The sequence below is a fragment of the Homalodisca vitripennis genome, unplaced genomic scaffold (genome assembly GCF_021130785.1).
Source record: "Homalodisca vitripennis isolate AUS2020 unplaced genomic scaffold, UT_GWSS_2.1 ScUCBcl_502;HRSCAF=2648, whole genome shotgun sequence".
NCBI lineage: Eukaryota > Metazoa > Arthropoda > Insecta > Hemiptera > Cicadellidae > Homalodisca > Homalodisca vitripennis.
The window spans coordinates 146074-159125 of record NW_025776626.1 but is presented as its reverse complement, the minus strand read 5'-3'; the positions used below and the strand labels follow the sequence as shown (position 1 = coordinate 159125).

General features: G+C 30.2%; 1 non-coding gene and 2 pseudogenes across 1 annotated transcript; all 3 read left to right on the top strand.

Annotated features, from left to right (window-relative positions):
• Nucleotides 1–1641: 1641 nt before the first annotated feature.
• LOC124370792 lies at nt 1642–4411 on the top strand (annotated as a pseudogene).
• A 4777-nt stretch (nt 4412–9188) lies between these two features.
• Nucleotides 9189–11967, top strand: LOC124370791 (annotated as a pseudogene).
• Nucleotides 9774–9844, top strand: Trnas-uga. Its single transcript has one exon. It is a non-coding gene; the product is annotated as a tRNA-Ser (tRNA).
• Nucleotides 11968–13052: the final 1085 nt, after the last annotated feature.

Sequence of the window (13052 nt, the reverse complement as noted above, 5' to 3'; positions counted from 1 at the left end):
TCTTGAAAGTATTAGCAACTGCTAAATAAATGCTAGAACACATTTTATGCCGTAATTATTTTGTTAAAAGTATTTAGGCTGTATTATTTCCAATGTGATTACAGAAGAGCATGACAAGTTTGGACGTAGGCTACTACTTGTGTTTTCCGGAAATTATCAATTTCAATTCGTTTCTTGATACTTTATCGATGTTTTAAGCTTCAGAATCACAGCAACAAATTTATGAAAGACTCTGCTAGACCAAATTCCAGATATTTTTAGATTCTATCCCTCTAAACGGCAGTTGTGATAATAACATTTATACAAGGTTTTTAAAAGTTAAAAAGTAACTCTGTTTGTTGTTGATATCCACATTACTGTATTGACTGAGCACTGCGTACTTAATTATTTGCCATAACGTATTGTTAAAAATATAATTTTCTTTGAATTTAAAATTTCTTATCTGAATAAATTTAACGCTCATCAGTTATTTTAAAGAAATTATAAATAATAAAATCACCAAACTTACTATTTGTAAACTAATATTTTAAACAGATTATAATAATAGTTTAATTATATTAGGATAGCTATCCAGCTAAAACAATAGTTTTTACTGAGTAATTAATAACATTAACAAGATATTTCAATTAATAAGATATTTTAGCTGTAGTGCAGCTGTAAAGACCAGTAGGGTGTAGCCCGAAGAAGTATTTTTAAAATATGAATACATCTTTATGTTAAGCAAGGGGCCTTAATAATGTGTATATACAATCGGTTAGACATACACGGACATACTGTAATAATTTTTTAATAGTGTACGCTTTAATATTATTATTAACAATCACGAGATTTTAGCGAATGGGACTGTAATGGTTCCATAGTGGCAATATTGACATTATATTGTCGTTAAACACGTACTCTTTGATAAACAGTGCATATGGTACGTAAGGCAACACTACCACCAATATTAATTTACCATTTCTACCAGAGAATAGTCCTGTTTTGTATATTGAAATTATTATATATTTTATTATTTATTTATATATATATATATATATATATATATATTTATCAAACAGAGATAAATTTAAAATAATATGTACTATTTGTGATTTTAAACGAATTAAATTACATTTATTAAACTAGATCAAATGGAGAATAAATAGATTTTATATTCTGATATTTTTTTTACAATATCAACCTTTATAACTTACGGTCCCCAGTTTTCTTAAATTTTTCATGAGTACAAAAAAATTGTCTATCAAGTAGGAATAAAATAATATGACCACTACATTAACACATTTATAATTATGTAGTAGAATAATTAGTTTATTTGCTATAATAATCTACAAACTATATGACACAAAAATACCATGCAATAGCAATGTCCACCACCACAGATCTCTATGTGCACGGGTGGAGGGGGAAAACTGGTTTTTCTCGATGCGTGACGTCACGGCTGGGATGCGCGCGCCATCTTGTCTTCTAGTTCCCGCCACTCAACTCCATTTCCTTCATACGTTGCTTGGAAACTCGTCTGAGTAAGTTCTTGTGCTGATAGGTCGTTGTTGGCTGCCTTTAAGATTTGATTGTTTTTGTGCGTTAGATATTAGAATACTGTTCAAGTTATTGTATTGTTATCAGGATATTGTTTATATAGTGATGGATAAGTTAGAAATGAGTTTGGACGACATAATTAAACAGAGTGAGGAATTTAAGAACAACGCCAGTGGTGGTGGAGGACCCATGAGAAGCAAGAGAGGTAGATTTAGTTCAGCAGCGAGAACTCCCTATTCTCAAGTAAGTACACTTTGTATGTAACAGATTATTTAGAAAGAATTACTAGACTACCTTCCTATTTATATATGTATCCGTAATCAATTAAGAAAATTTTAACGTTTAAGACTAAGTGTGATAAATATTAGGCTTAAATATAGAAATAAAATATTTTGAAGTCTTGGCGAGTCGTAAATAAAAAATAGATAGGGCTACGTTACGTTAATAGCAAATTTGTTTTAGTTCGGTTGACAAAATTTGTTTTTATTATTATGTTTTACTTGTTAGGCTTTAAATAAAGTAAATTATTAAGTATTAAACTATTGTCTCTACGTTTTATAATGATATTATTAGCCTAAACTAAAAACAGTGGTTTTAGCACAATACAGTTGTGCTATAGGCGTAGATATTCCTATTTTTTCAGTCGAGCAGATAGCGTATTGGCCAAATACAAAATAATTGAATCGTAAAATGTAAAGGCTCTGTGTGTAATGGTAGCACATTCACCCTGAAAGTGAGAGATCCGGGTTCGAGTCCCGGCGGAGCAGGTACTCTTTGCGATTCAATGTTTTATTGGAAAAAAATTAAATTAGGCTATTGCCATTTACACAAATTTGATTAATGAATATATATATATATATATATTTATACCTGTAAATTTACCTGTATACATACACAGGAATATTTAAAGGTTTTTCAAAAGAATGGGATACTATAGTTGAGGTTATATCCATTAAATAGTTTTAACTTTTGTCTATCTTAAATTTTAGTGCTTATAGATGCTTTTCAAACAATGGAAATTTTTTTAAATAATTCACGGTTTTATTCGTGTATTTACTTTCAGCCTCCTGACGATAGCAACAGCCGTTGGCAGCATGATCTGTATAATGGCCGGACCTCCTCTACAACAGCAGGGGAGCAGGAGGTCTAAGCATGACAGGAGGTGGTGCAACACTAGTCGTCTCAAACCTGGACTATGGAGTATCAAATTCAGACATGCAGGTAAAAAAAGTTTTATATTTCATATCCGAATACAATTTGTTTTTAAATTCGTGTGTGTGTAAATATTTTACTCTGCTAAATGCTGTAAACGAATTAAGATATAGCTGGTCAAAACAAAAGAATATTATTGTTGTATACTATTGTCGCAACTTTAAACAAATTTAAAATTAAAGGCGTATATGTTAGATTATTTGTTATATAGGCCCCAATTATTACATTATATATACATTCATATTCATACTATCTTTATACTAATAATAGGTCAAATTAAATTATACCAAGGCTTAGTAAAAGTACCAATAAGTAGCTTTTTTACACCAGACATTTGAGTTTCTTCTTTATTCTTGTAAAAGTAGATTTTAAATTACAGCTTTATGTAAATTAAAATACATTTGTATTCATAAAGTATAATAATTTTTAAACCTCTCAATAATTTTTATTAATTTTTATGGTGCATTCACAAGAACACATGCACATATTTATATTATTGTTCGTAGTTTTAATAGTTAATACCTTTTTTCCAGAAAACTCTTCTCAGAATCTGGTCCTCTACACAGTGCAACGGTTAATTATGACAAGTCTGGTCGCTCCATGGGTTTCAGCGTACGTCGTATTTCACCGAAAAGCAGATGCAGTCAAAGCTATGAAACAGTACAACAGGGTTCCTTTAGATGGTGAGTACAGTATGTATAACAGTTAGTTTCATGCTATAATGGGTAGGGAATCAAAGAAAAAACCATTTATAAACATTTACTACCGTTGTATTACAAGAAACGCTTTACATTTCTCGGATTTGGATATCCTCTTTCTCTTTTTAATTTGTTTAAAGTTCACTTGTAACACAATGAATACATATTATTTAATTTGAACAAAAAGGCTTAAGGCCAATAAGTTATCATCCATAAAAACGTTGATAATTTGGTTAATTACGTGCTGAAGATATGTGTCTAACGCAATCCTTCTCGTGTCAAATCCTGTTTGCATGTTATTATTCACACTGCCTTAAAGTAGTGGATAACATAATCACCGAATATCTTTATTACGTTATAAACCCGTTTACATATTGTGTTGCATATTTACAGGTCGACCCATGCAGATTGAAATAACCACGTCTGATGTTGCCGTTATGAAGGGGCAAGCCAACCGAGTCAGAGAAGGCTTCGCCCGCAGGCCTAGTGCTAGACGTTTTGGCCGCAAAGATGGTGGACGAGGTGAGAAAATTCTTTTAATTAAAATCTTTTTACTTTGACCTTCTACTATTCTATATTGGTATGAAGGGGATAGGTTTCCGTATAACTAATGAAAACTACGGTAGGTAATTATTAAAAATATGGATTTACTTGTATATAAAAGAATTAATGATTGGGGAAAAAAAACTTTAAGATGTAAATTTGTCTTGTCCTTGATGACAAATTCACTCATTTCATCATTCTCATATTAAAGTTGTGTTCCCTTAAAATAATAAATAACTGTATTGAAGTTAATGCGAATTACATCAATAGAAGTTCGCTCAAGTTTGATATTTCCTGTTGCAGGTTTCAAAAGAGGTGGTCATGGCGACGAAAGAGGTGATGGACGAGGAACGAAAAATAAAATCCCAACTGCAGCGGAGTTAGATGCGGAATTAGATGCGTACATCAGCGAAAGAAAGTAATGTAATCTGAACGTAAATGAAGTCTATATATTGTTAATACAAACATGTACAATTTATAGATGTTATTACCAATTTAGTCGACATATTTGTAGTTATAACATGCAAATAGAGGTTATATATGTACATTTGACAACACTATGTCAATAAATAACTCAATTTTGTTAGCTTATCATTAATTTGTCGAATTTTACTCTACATCGGTGGATTGAAAAAATGTGCAATCAGTTCAAATTCAAAATCCCGTTTTGTTGCTTATGGTTTAAATATCATTTTCCGAAATTATTATTAATTATAGCAGTCTGAAAGTATATTTTTTATGTATATATACACTTGTTAAATGAGATATAATTGTCTAGACTATTTTTGTGTAAAAAACCCTTGTAGATATAAAATATGATAAAAACGTTTTTAACATGATTGCTGTTGTTCGAACTTTGGTTAGCTTAAGTGAAATATTTGAATGTACATTTTATTGTCCAGATAATTTATTCTATTATTAATAGGTAATAATTGATTTTAATTATTATAGATCACTTTTTAATTAGCATTATAACTTACGTAGAACAATATGTTAAAATTTACACATTATATCTACTAAATAACATGTTGTGGCCATTATTATTTACTTAGATTTGTTACATTGCATGTTTTTGTTGATACGGATAATTGATATTAACAGATTTTTAAATAATTATAAGAAATCTGTTACATTTAAAAAACCGAAAATACTTTTGTGTGTGCATATTATAATGTTCAATAACTAATAAAATTTATGTTTAAACTACAATTTGAACCGCAATGAAGTAGTACCTTAATGGAAATATTTTATTTACAGAAAATTATCTTGACTAGACAACGTGTAGTTTTATTTTATTTGTTAGTCATGTATTGTTCCTTTATAGGATACGGGTTGTTCTTGAAGTTCGCTAATGGCTTTTTATGTGTGTTTGTAATTGTACGATTATGCGTTTGTTTATTATAGTAACAACTCTTTTGACAGTTCAAGATTTATTATACATTGTTATGCATGTACATATTTCATTTTATATATACGAACGCTCAGCTAACATGTTAAAAAGACGAAATTCATTGCGTGTATAACTCCACTAAAACATGTATATATGTACATAGAATAATTTTTATTTGTTTCAAATCATATTGTTTTATTTACTGTTTTGACAAAAAATGTATTGTAATAATCCTGTATTTCACAATTTGTTATTAGATTAAAAGAGGTGTCTCATATTTAGAAAAAACTTAATAAATTAAAAAAGGTTTTATCTAAACTGTGTTGTTACTTTTACCTTGTGTGTATTTTATATAAGGGGTGAGCACTTTCCAATTGATAATATCAGGTATTTTTGAAATTTGAAAATTTATTACTGCTTGTTCTTAAATAGTTTTTCAAACGTAAAAAAAAATTTATTTTTAAATTGAAAATTTTATTATTATTCTCATTGTATTATCCAATCTAAAGAACTGGTACTTATTTTGGGACAAATATAATTGACATCATAAATAAAAAGTTTTATTTAAAAATATGGTTCTATTTTAAGATATTACGTATTTTAATAAGATATTATGATAAGATATAAGAAAATTTTAAAGAAATTAAATTATGGTATCCATTTAATACGCATATTGAGAGTAATATATGAACATTTCTTACCATTAAATAATTCTAAACATCTTGACAAGACATAAATACATTGTACAACCTTGGCTGTTACGAGAACAATATAAAGTTTATGATTAATTTCTATTACTATGCTTGGTTCAAAATACATTTTAAGACTGTATGGACTCAACAGATACTTTTTAATATTATTTGTAAAGTAATGGTTATGTTATTTTGTTAAGATAAAAGTTAAATTTAAAAAATTTCATAGTAATTTAGTTTTTTGGTTGAACATCAGGAAAACCATACAGGGGGTGGAAAAGCCTGTCAGTCTAACAAAATCTTGAAAAAAGAACATAACTATACATTGCTTAATTTCCACACAATGAACACCAAGTTGGATTATGTTGCATGTCTCACTCCATGGAATTTGGATAAATGTGAGCAATCGTTTATATAATGGTTTTATGGGTATCTATGATGGCATTTCTTTGAAGCCCGATAGCGGAAGAACCGTTAGAGCTAGCTTGAATTTGAGAAAAGATCGTTAGTCGGGACTGACATAAGCCCCATCCCGCGAATTTCATGGTAGAAGAATTCCTGATTAAATTAAACCCTCGATCAACTTAATAATCTGATAAAGGTAGTTTTTATTTTGTTTACACTTAACAATTCACCATAGCTGGCCAGTGCAGTATTTTCTCCCAAGCTCTTTACTGCCTAAACCAGAGGTCGTAGATAAAACCCGACAGCAGAATCCTACTTCAATTTTAAATTGTATACAAGAAAGTTCCAATTTATTAACCCCCGGTAACACTAACCCCCCATGGGAATTTCCTTGCATGACTAGATAACCTCCTGAGGAAATTAAACCCCCCTGATGTCTTAACCCCCCGTAACATTAACCCCCTGTGAATTTCCTGGCATGACTACATTAACTCCTGAGCAAATTAAACCTCCTAAAAAAACTTAAAAATACTGACTTAAGATAGGTATGTATTATATTTATACTAAAAAAAATCACGATGCTGACCAGTGCAGACTTTCCTTCCATGCTCTTTACCGACTAAACCAGAGCTCGTAACTCAAATCTGAGGCCACAATCGAAAGTCAAAATTAAATTTCCGACAGGAAAGGTTTAGTGACTTTTTCTCGTATCTCCAACGGTTAAACCACAAAACGCCCTCAAACTCAAAAGTTTGGTTAAAATTAAACACTCCATTTTCCACTTCCTGGCAAACCTAATCTCGGACTGTAGTTGTCGCCAAAACCAGACAAAGCGGTTGCGGCTCCTCGGGGTGTATTGTTCTCATTTGGTTACCGCGCCGCACCCTTCCTGGAATCTAACGGGACTTATATCTAACCAGTCAAGTGTGTGTGGTACTTTGGGTACAAAGTTAGACAGTAATCTGGAGGGATTTATTGCACAGATGTCATGTCTAAATTTCAGAGTATGTTCACCTACACAAAATATTTTTAACTTAAATTGTTTTTTATAATACGATTAAAGACTAAGTGAACGAGAGACAGTTTTGTCTTGAAAGTATTAGCAACTGCTAAATAAATGCTAGAAGAACACATTTTATGCGTAATTATTTTGTAAAAGTATTTAGGCTGTATTATTTTCAATGTGATTACAGAAGAGCATGACAAGTTTGGACGTAGGCTACTACTTGTGTTTTCCGGAAATTATCAATTTCAATTCGTTTCTTGATACTTTATCGATGTTTTAAGCTTCAGAATCACAGCAACAAATTTATGAAAGACTCTGCTAGACCAAATTCCAGATATTTTTAGATTCTATCCCTCTAAACGGCAGTTGTGATAATAACATTTATACAAGGTTTTTAAAAGTTAAAAAGTAACTCTGTTTGTTGTTGATATCCACATTACTGTATTGACTGAGCACTGCGTACTTAATTATTTGCCATAACGTATTGTTAAAAATATAATTTTCTTTGAATTTAAAATTTCTTATCTGAATAAATTTAACGCTCATCAGTTATTTTAAAGAAATTATAAATAATAAAATCACCAAACTTACTATTTGTAAACTAATATTTTAAACAGATTATAATAATAGTTTAATTATATTAGGATAGCTATGCAGCTAAAACAATAGTTTTACTGAGTAATTAATAACATTAACAAGATATTTCAATTAATAAGATATTTTAGCTGTAGTGAAGCTGTAAAGACCAGGAGGGTGTAGCCCGAAGAAGTATTTTTAAAATATGAATACATCTTTATGTTAAGCAAGGGGCCTTAATAATGTGTATATACAATCGGTTAGACATACACGGACATACTGTAATAATTTTTTAATAGTATACGCTTTAATATTATTATTAACCATCACGAGATTTTAGCGAATGGGACTGTAATGGTTCCATAGTGGCAATATTGACATTATATTGTCGTTAAACACGTACTCTTTGATAAACAGTGCATATGGTACGTAAGGCAACACTACCACCAATATTAATTTACCATTTCTACCAGAGAATAGTCCTGTTTTGTATATTGAAATTATTATATATTTTATTATTTATTATATATATATATATATTTATCAAACAGAGATAAATTTAAAATAATATGTACTATTTGTGATTTTAAACGAATTAAATTACATTTATTAAACTAGATCAAATGGAGAATAAATAGATTTTATATTCTGATATTTTTTACAATATCAACCTTTATAACTTACGGTCCCCAGTTTTCTTAAATTTTTCATGAGTACAAAAAAATTGTCTATCAAGTAGGAATAAATAATATGACCACTACATTAACACATTTATAATTATGTAGTAGAATAATTAGTTTATTTGCTATAATAATCTACAAACTATATGACACAAAAATACCATGCAATAGCAATGTCCACCACCACAGATCTCTATGTGCACGGGTGGAGGGGGGAAAACTGGTTTTTCTCGATGCGTGACGTCACGGCTGGATGCGCGCGCCATCTTGTCTTCTAGTTCCCGCCACTCAACTCCATTTCCTTCATACGTTGCTTGGAACTCGTCTGAGTAAGTTCTTGTGCTGATAGGTCGTTGTTGGCTGCCTTTAAGATTTGATTGTTTTTGTGCGTTAGATATTAGAATACTGTTCAAGTTATTGTATTGTTATCAGGATATTGTTTATATAGTGATGGATAAGTTAGAAATGAGTTTGGACGACATAATTAAACAGAGTGAGGAATTTAAGAACAACGCCAGTGGTGGTGGAGGACCCATGAGAAGCAAGAGAGGTAGATTTAGTTCAGCAGCGAGAACTCCCTATTCTCAAGTAAGTACACTTTGTATGTAACAGATTATTTAGAAAGAATTACTAGACTACCTTCCTATTTATATATGTATCCGTAATCAATTAAGAAAATTTTAACGTTTAAGACTAAGTGTGATAAATATTAGGCTTAAATATAGAAATAAAATATTTTGAAGTCTTGGCGAGTCGTAAATAAAAATAGATAGGGCTACGTTAATAGCAAATTTGTTTTAGTTCGGTTGACAAAATTTGTTTTTATTATTATGTTTTACTTGTTAGGCTTTAAATAAAGTAAATTATTAAGTATTAAACTATTGTCTCTACGTTTTATAATGATATTATTAGCCTAAACTAAAACAGTGGTTTTAGCACAATACAGTTGTGCTATAGGCGTAGATATTCCTATTTTTTCAGTCGAGCAGATAGCGTATTGGCCAAATACAAAATAATTGAATCGTAAAATGTAAAGGCTCTGTGGTGTAATGGTAGCACATTCACCCTGAAAGTGAGAGATCCGGGTTCGAGTCCCGGCGGAGCAGGTACTCTTTGCGATTCAATGTTTATTGGAAAAATTTAAATTAGGCTATTGCCATTTACACAAATTTGATTAATGAATATATATATATATATATATATATATATATATATATATATTTATACCTGTAAATTTACCTGTATACATACACAGGAATATTTAAAGGTTTTTCAAAAGAATGGGATACTATAGTTGAGGTTATATCCATTAAATAGTTTAACTTTTGTCTATCTTAAATTTTAGTGCTTATAGATGCTTTTCAAACAATGGAAATTTTTTTAAATAATTCACGGTTTTATTCGTGTATTTACTTTCAGCCTCCTGACGATAGCAACAGCCGTTGGCAGCATGATCTGTATAATGGCCGGACTCTCTACAACAGCAGGGGAGCAGGAGGTCTAAGCATGACAGGAGGTGGTGCAACACTAGTCGTCTCAAACCTGGACTATGGGAGTATCAAATTCAGACATGCAGGTAAAAAAAGTTTTATATTTCATATCCGAATACAATTTGTTTTTAAATTCGTGTGTGTGTAAATATTTTACTCTGCTAAATGCTGTAAACGAATTAAGATATAGCTGGTCAAAACAAAAGAATATTATTGTTGTATACTATTGTCGCAACTTTAAACAAATTTAAAATTAAAGGCGTATATGTTAGATTATTTGTTATATAGGCCCCAATTATTACATTATATATACATTCATATTCATACTATCTTTATACTAATAATAGGTCAAATTAAATTATACCAAGGCTTAGTAAAAGTACCAATAAGTAGCTTTTTTACACCAGACATTTGAGTTTCTTCTTTATTCTTGTAAAAGTAGATTTTAAATTACAGCTTTATGTAAATTAAAATACATTTGTATTCATAAAGTATAATAATTTTTAAACCTCTCAATAATTTTATTAATTTTTATGGTGCATTCACAAGAACACATGCACATATTTATATTATTGTTCGTAGTTTTAATAGTTAATACCTTTTTTCCAGAAACTCTTCTCAGAATCTGGTCCTCTACACAGTGCAACGGTTAATTATGACACGTCTGGTCGCTCCATGGGTTCAGCGTACGTCGTATTTCACCGAAAAGCAGATGCAGTCAAAGCTATGAAACAGTACAACAGGGTTCCTTTAGATGGTGAGTACAGTATGTATAACAGTTAGTTTTCATGCTATAATGGGTAGGGAATCAAAGAAAAACCATTTATAAACATTTACTACCGTTGTATTACAAGAAACGCTTTACATTTCTCGGATTTGGATATCCTCTTTCTCTTTTTAATTTGTTTAAAGTTCACTTGTAACACAATGAATACATATTATTTAATTTGAACAAAAAGGCTTAAGGCCAATAAGTTATCATCCATAAAAACGTTGATAATTTGGTTAATTACGTGCTGAAGATATGTGTCTAACGCAATCCTTCTCGTGTCAAATCCTGTTTGCATGTTATTATTCACACTGCCTTAAAGTAGTGGATAACATAATCACCGAATATCTTTATTACGTTATAAACCCGTTTACATATTGTGTTGCATATTTACAGGTCGACCCATGCAGATTGAAATAACCACGTCTGATGTTGCCGTTATGAAGGGGCAAGCCAACCGAGTCAGAGAAGGCTTCGCCCGCAGGCCTAGTGCTAGACGTTTTGGCCGCAAAGATGGTGGACGAGGTGAGAAAATTCTTTTAATTAAAATCTTTTTACTTTGACCTTCTACTATTCTATATTGGTATGAAGGGGATAGGTTTCCGTATAACTAATGAAAACTACGGTAGGTAATTATTAAAAATATGGATTTACTTGTATATAAAAGAATTAATGATTGGGGAAAAAAAAACTTTTAAGATGTAAATTTGTCTTGTCCTTGATGACAAATTCACTCATTTCATCATTCTCATATTAAAGTTGTGTTCCCTTAAAATAATAAATAACTGTATTGAAGTTAATGCGAATTACATCAATAGAAGTTCGCTCAAGTTTGATATTTCCTGTTGCAGGTTTCAAAAGAGGTGGTCATGGCGACGAAAGAGGTGATGGACGAGGAACGAAAAATAAAATCCCAACTGCAGCGGAGTTAGATGCGGAATTAGATGCGTACATCAGCGAAAGAAAGTAATGTAATCTGAACGTAAATGAAGTCTATATATTGTTAATACAAACATGTACAATTTATAGATGTTATTACCAATTTAGTCGACATACTTGTAGTTATAACATGCAAATAGAGGTTATATATGTACATTTGACAACACTATGTCAATAAATAACTCAATTTTGTTAGCTTATCATTAATTTGTTGAATTTTACTCTACATCGGTGGATTGAAAAAATGTGCAATCAGTTCAAATTCAAAATCCCGTTTTGTTGCTTATGGTTTAAATATCATTTTCCGAAATTATTATTAATTATAGCAGTCTGAAAGTATATTTTTTATGTATATATACACTTGTTAAATGAGATATAATTGTCTAGACTATTTTTGTGTAAAAACCCTTGTAGATATAAAATATGATAAAACGTTTTTAAACATGATTGCTGTTGTTCGAACTTTGGTTAGCTTAAGTGAAATATTTGAATGTACATTTTATTGTCCAGATAATTTATTCTATTATTAATAGGTAATAATTGATTTTAATTATTATAGATCACTTTTTAATTAGCATTATAACTTACGTAGAACAATATGTTAAATTTACACATTATATCTACTAAATAACATGTTGTGGCCATTATTATTTACTTAGATTTGTTACATTGCATGTTTTTGTTGATACGGATAATTGATATTAACAGATTTTTAAATAATTATAAGAAATCTGTTACATTTAAAAAACCGAAAATACTTTTGTGTGTGCATATTATAATGTTCAATAACTAATAAAATTTATGTTTAAACTACAATTTGAACCGCAATGAAGTAGTACCTTAATGGAAATATTTTATTTACAGAAAATTATCTTGACTAGACAACGTGTAGTTTTATTTTATTTGTTAGTCATGTATTGTTCCTTTATAGGATACGGGTTGTTCTTGAAGTTCGCTAATGGCTTTTTATGTGTGTTTGTAATTGTACGATTATGCGTTTGTTTATTATAGTAAACAACTCTTTTGACAGTTCAAGATTTATTATACATTGTTATGCATGTACATATTTCATTTTATATATACGAACGCTCAGCTAACATGTTAAAAAGACGAAAT